At 40.5% G+C, this 6,859-nt stretch overlaps 1 long non-coding RNA gene across 1 annotated transcript; it reads right to left on the reverse strand.

Moving 5' to 3' along the window:
• Window positions 1–206: 206 nt before the first annotated feature.
• LOC146893803 (uncharacterized) lies at window positions 207–5,664 on the reverse strand. The gene is made up of 2 exons (XR_015002671.2): window positions 4,864–5,664; window positions 207–379 (listed from the first exon to the last, which is right to left on the reverse strand). It is a non-coding gene; the product is annotated as an uncharacterized LOC146893803 (long non-coding RNA).
• Between the last annotated feature and the right edge of the window lie 1,195 nt (window positions 5,665–6,859).

A 6,859-nucleotide genomic window follows, 5' to 3' on the forward strand; every position in this document is an offset into this window, starting at 1 on the left:
CAGAGGGCAGCATCTCCCACAAGCACAGGCAGGACAAGTTCAGTGCTCTTCTTGGACTCATTAATCTCAGGAAGGCTTTGATACAACAAATCCAGATGTGCTGCAATTTTCTCCTTAAGTATTATCTGTGAAAGTCCTCCTAGTCTACCTATACAAAGGCACCTCATCTGCCCAAATCATCCTGTCAGTGAGTTTATTGTAGCAAACAGGTTTTGAAGTATTTTTATTGCAATGTGGGACAAAAGATTTGACTGTCTTATGTTATACACCAGAATTACACTGTTTGGGGGTAAGTCTTTCTACTATCAGTACACAGGAATAATTTCGCCAGACATATGAGGAACGCACTGCTAAGGCTGTGGACAAGTTCCAAAGTTTTCTAGAAGGGAAGCACAGGAGAATTGACGTTAGAAATCTGAAATATCTCTGACGTTAAATGTCATTGTTCCACACAGACAGTTTTGTCAGTTAACCATTTTAAAGGTAGGGCTCTTGGTACTGCTGAAAGACCAGCAACTGCTGTGTCCTGTTTATGTACAACTGGAGCAGTTGACCACTCTTCTAATATTTCTCTCAGAAGCATTCTCTACTTTATGGGTTGTTTCTGAGATGTGAGAAATGTTGATCTGTGTTTTCCATTGTTGTAATAAATCATGTCTTCATCAGTTTATTACTATGGTAGCCACATATCTCTTTAATTTTCCTATCGATCCTTCTGATTTTCTACATTTGACCCATCTGAAATTTTGTTTTACCTGAGATAAAGTTACATTCCAAAGAAGTTGAATATTTACTTCCTGAAGAGGACAATCTGGAACCCAGGATTTGGGGAGATTATGGTTACATCCACGCCTGTGTCAACCAAACCTTCAATTACAATGCCATCCATTCATATTTTTAGCTTTGGTGTTTGGTCATGTGTAGAAGTTTGCCAAAATGCTTGTTTTATTGTCTCTTCTGAAAATTTAAGTTTATCTCCTGAGCATTACGGTTTTTAAAAACAGGCATTAGCTCCCTTAATTAACTACTGTGGAGTAGTTTCCCCTATGATGACAGGGAATGATTGAACCAAGTTTGTCATGGGGGCCTGTGAAAGGCTTCCAAGTTGTTTCCAAATGGCAAAGGATTGCCTTGCCTTTCCATGGTTGATCTTCTTTTATTAGTCCAATGTCAGCCTTTGCCGTATATTCTACACACTCCTGAAGTCTGGGCCTTCTGTTTAGGTTATCTCTAGTAAAAAAACATTGTTTCTAAGAACACCTAGGCTATATTCCCTCTTTTGATGACCTTGTCTACCACAATTAAAACACCTGACATTTAGTTTTCCTTCAGGAAATCACCTCTCCTATCCAAGTATCATCATGAGCATGAGATTCAAAATCGATGATATTTCAGATCCCTTCATCTATGGGCATTGATCACATCGTTAAAGGCCTGATTATCCCTTTGCAATGTCAATTAGCATGTTCAAAAGTGAAAGATTCAATTAATATTAGTCTAACTTCTGGATCAGATATCATTCTATTTACAACTGGAGTCAATCTTTGCAAAAAAACACTTAAGTCTTCTTTTGGGCCCTGTATAATTTTGGTATATGACTCAGTCCTATTTCTAACTTCTTCAACGCTGTCCCAAGCATTCAGAGTTGTTGTATGGCCTAGGGCCAAGATGTGTTCATCATAAATAGACTGTCATTGCAAACCAGCATAATAGCCTTCATGAAGAAGTTGATCTTAAGAAATTCTAAGACCTCTGGCCCTGCTTAGTTGTTCTACAACCCTGGCCTCGTCTTTCCACCAAATCTTCTATTATAACAGAGGACCTACTTCCAATACTGCTGTAACTAAATCTTTCCAGTCTTGTGAAATAATCTTGTTACTAGTTGTTCATCTATTTAACATCTGCCACAGGAAAGGTTAATGCATAGCATATGAAACTATTGCTTCCTTAATTCTCCTCAAACCTAACATTTGCACAGGATTCCAGTAAGCTCCTCCATAGCCTTGGGGATGCCTGTCATTTGGTGATTTTTCCTGTATGACGACTGGATAAATTAAAGTTGTTTTTCCGGTAACTTTGGGACACTCTTCTTCAATTTCTTTTTTTTTTTTTTTTAGTAATTTTATTAAATTATAAAAAGTTTCCATTTACGCCCCTCCTCCCAATGCCCTCCCACTCCCCCCCTCCCTCTCCTCCTCCCTCTTTGTCCCCAAGGGCAGTCAGGGTCTCCTGCCCTGTGGGAAGTCCAAGTTCCTCCCCCCTCACTCCAGGTCCAGGAAGGTGAGCATCCAAACAGACTGGATCCCAAAAATCCAGTATATGCAGAGGAAACCAGTCCCAGTGTCATTGTCAATGGCTTCTCGGAAAGACTGCAGGCCAGCCACATTCAGAAAATCCGGCCACATTCAGAGAATCTGGTTGGATCACATGCTCGTTCAGTCACGGTCCATCTGGCCTTGGTAAACTCTCATTAGATCCGACCCCTTGTATCAGTGGGTGATAGTATCCCTTGCAGTCCTTCGTCATTTTCTTCCTCCTTCTGCTCCTCATTTGGATCTTGGGGGGCTCAGTTCGGTGCTCCAACGCGGGCCTCCATCTGTATCGTCATCCAACGCCAGATGAGGGATCTATGGTGATAAGCAAAATATTCATCAGTATGGTCACGGGCCAAGGCCGGTTCAGGCACCCCCTCCTCTGTCCAGAGAACAATCTGGGGATCTCTCCTTGGACCTGGGATCCCATATATAATCAAGTTTCCTGTAAACGCTAATATGACTCCCTTAGTTGAAATATATTCTTCCCTGATCTCACATTCATCCTTCCTCCCTTCCCCCCATCCCGGTCAACCGAGCTTTCTCCATTCCTCCCCTACTCCCTTCTCTCTAACCCTCTCCCCTTCCAACAACCCTCCCACCCCCCCCCCATGCACCCAAGGTTACCTGGGACTCTTGACTATTTCCTACCTCCTGGCGGATAGGTAAATAATCTTCATCAGGTTCGTCTTCTTATTTAGCTTCTCTAGGATCACGAATAATAGGCTCAAAGACCTTTAATTATGGTTAGAATCCACTTATGAGTGAATACATACCGTGTTCCTCTTTTTGGGTCTGGCTTACCTCACTCAGTAAAGCATTTTCTATGTCGATCCATTTGCATGCAAAATTCAAGATGTCATTATTTTTTACCGCTGAGTAAAACTCTAATGTGTATATGTTCCACACCTTTTTTAACCATTCTTCTATTGAGGGGCACCTAGGCTGTTTCCAGGTTCTGGCTATTACAAATAGTGCTGCTATGAACATAGTTGAACAAACGCTTTTGTAGTATGTTTGGGCATCTCTAGGGTATATTCCCAAGAGAGGAATTGCTGGGTCCTGAGGGAGGTTGACTCCCAGTTTCCTGAGAAACCGCCACACTGATTTCCAAAGTGGCTGCACAAGTTTGCATTCCCACCAACAATGGATGAGTGTTCCCCTCATTCCACATTCCCTCCAGCATAGGCTATCATTGGTGTTTTTAACTTTAGCTATTCTGACAGGTGTAAGATGGTATCTCAAAGTGGTTTTGATTTGCATTTCCCTGATCGCTAAGGAGGTTGAGCATGACCTTAAGTGTCTTCTGGCCATTCGAAGTTCATCTGTTGTGAATTCTCTGTTCAGATCAGTACCCCATTTTTTAATTGGGTTAATTAGAGTTTTAGTGTCTAGTTTCTTGAGTTCATTGTATATTCTGGAGATCAGACCTTTGTCTGATGAGAGGTTGGTGAAGATCTTCTCCCAGTCAGAAGGCAGCCTTTTTGTCTTACTGACAATGTCCTTTGCTTTACAGAAGCTTCTCAGTTTCAGCAGGTCCCATTTATTCATTGTTTCTCTTATTGTCTGTGCTGCTGGGGTCCTACTTAGGAAGTGGCCTCCTGTGCCTATATCTTGTAGACTACTTCCCACTTTCTCTTCTATCAGGTTCAAAGTGGACAGATTGATGTTGATGTCTTTAATCCATTTGGACTTGAGTTTTGTGCATGGTGATAGATATGGATCTATTTTCATTCTTCTACAGGTTAACATCCAGTTATGCCAGCACCATTTGTTAAAGACGCTTTCCTTCTTCCATTGTATACCTTTAGCTCCCTTGTCAAAAATTAGGTGTTCGTAGGTTTGAGGGTTAGTATCTGGGTCTTCTATTCGATTCCATAGGTCGACTTCTCTGTTCTTATGCCAATACCAAGCTGTTTTCAATACTGTAGCTCTGTAATAGAGTTTGAAGTCAGGGATAGTAATGCCTCCAGAAGTTCCTTTATTGTACTCTTCTTCAATTTCATAATGCAATGGTGAGGCAAGTTCTGCTCCAAATTTCTATGTCTGTGTCTGAATATTTTTATTAGTAAGTTTTTCCAAGGCTTGTTTTTTATCAGTAAAACGTTTATTATTTTCATTAGTTAGTATTTCTAAAGTCTGCATTTTAATTTTATTATTTTCATTGTTAAGTATTTATAAGGCTTGTATACTATTATTTGTAACCTTTACTAAGGCTTGTATCTTATGAATAGTAAGTTTTTCTAAAGTTTGTAACTTTTATGTCATTTACTCGTATTTGGCACAGTTATCAAATCATTTTAAGGATAAAATATGAATAATCAAACTGATAATAATTATGACCAACATTAAGTCAATCCCAGTTAAGTTTATTATCCCCTCATTCATCCCGTCAATAGTAACAGTAAGCAGGGTCCTAAATTCCTGGGTTGGGGTGTGTTAATTATTTAACACGGAGAAAATTTTAAGATTGCCCCCCTTTTTTTCTTGTCTTTCTATTTATTTTTGTTTGTTTGTTCGTTTACAGTTTAGAAATTACCAAGTGTCTTACCAGCTCTGACTCCAATGTTTGAAAGGACAGGGTTGTGCAAAGATAATCAGATGTAGTGACGGTGCTCAGCCAGCAGGAGGAGCAGGTGCTGCTCCAAGTCAGGCGGAGAGTAGAAACTGAGAAATTCAGGTGCAAGACAAATGAACAGCTCCAGCTCAGCTTGTTAGGAGTGAATGCTCTCAGGCCTTGGCGGTGATGATCCGTGGGAGACACAGAAGAGGGCTTTGGCAAAGGCAGCTGGACTAGCTTCTGCCATGGTGCTTGTAGCGGCGGACACATGCATGAATGGAACAGACCTGGGAGTTTGTGCCTGGGAGGGCCTCAAGGGAGAAAAAACCCCGAATGCTGGAAAGCAGGCAAGGAAGGAGTGGTGGAAGATTGACTATGCTGTCCACTACAACCAAAGTGGCTGCCACAGTATGTAGCATGACAGAATCCACTGCCTTTGTGGGGTTTAATAGCGCCCTTCAAGTGTACCAGATAGAGTGAATTCTTTACAGTGTATTATAAAATAAAATTGTGAATATTAAAGAAAAATACTTGAGATAAGTGCATGTGACCCCAACACAACTGCCACCATCCACTTCCTGGCAAAAAAAGCTGCTCAATTAAAGGACCTTTCTTTTTACAATCCAGTAAACAAGAAGCACAGAATTATCAGTTTAAATTCATGTGTATTAACATATGTGTCTTTTCAACATCAAAGTTTTTAAATATGCAGTTACGCAATAACAGCTAATTAATATTATTTATCTGCATTTATATTTTACATAGCTATATGCAGTACATACCAGACAGAAGGGCTTCCAGTGAACACTATTTTTGACACTACTCCAAAAATACTACACACAATACACACACACACACACATATATATATATATCCTATAAATGCAAAGTCATTCCGTCTTGATTGGAAGATAGTCTTGCATAACTTAAAAAGATACAAAATTGTTTTAGAACCTTGAGGTCAACAGAGTTCTGTTTTTCCAACTGCATTCCGCACCATCAGATGGTGCCTGTTAACAGTGGACTTTGTTGTGGAGGAGTTACACATTAACTTCTTGATTGATTTATTGTTGCATGAAAGCATGAGTTCATAGGAATTACAAATGTAAAAGAAATCCTTACATTGCACCAAGCACCTTGCATTGCACAAAGCTTACTTACCTTGGTTCCTCTGCTGATGCCAGGACATCTTGCCTTAACTCAGGAAATTGTGTAAGTGTGCCAATGTGACCACGGAATACAATCATCGGATCGCTATTGACATATCCTGAATGAACTTTTACAGAGATCCTGAGGTACAATCAGTTCTTACTGATCCCAGCAGTAAATAAAGACTGCCTGAAGATCAGAGAGTAAAATAGTCCCACAGTTCAGCCTTACAGACTAAGTTATGGTAATAGCTTTAACCCCAGTAGCCTCAGTGACTTGCATCTTTAATCCTAGTAGCCACACTAGTTGCCATAGAAATTGGAAGTGCATAACTTTAATCCCAGTGGTACACACCTTTAATCACAGCCCTATAGAGGAATATAAAACAGGGGAAGACAGATCTCAGACACACTTTCATTCTGAGATTCCTGGATGCAGGATCACAATTTCAGGCTGAGGTCAAGGTAAGATCAAGTGGCTGGCTGTTTTGCTCTTTGGATCTTCAGGTTGAACCCCAATTTCTGACCCTGGGCTTTTATTAATATTGCATCAGACCTTCAGTTAAATAAAACATTGGTGACTGCTCCTGCAGGTTATGTGCCACCATTGCCCTGGCCTATCATGCAGGAAGGACAGATTGCAGGTCAAAGGTTTTGTGGCTATGTTAGAATTTATGTTTCTCTTTTGGCATCATGCATAGTATTTTCCCATACCAAAGCCATTACAATGCTCCATGTAAGCACTGTCTTGACTACTCTGTTTCAAGGAGTTGTTAGTTGTCCTCCCCAATGGAGCCAGGCAGTCAGTTTGCAGAGAACAGAACATTGTCTTAGCAATGT

The sequence above is a fragment of the Myodes glareolus genome, chromosome 8, assembly GCF_982192425.1.
Source record: "Myodes glareolus chromosome 8, mMyoGla1.1, whole genome shotgun sequence".
In the NCBI taxonomy this organism is placed as follows: domain Eukaryota; kingdom Metazoa; phylum Chordata; class Mammalia; order Rodentia; family Cricetidae; genus Myodes; species Myodes glareolus.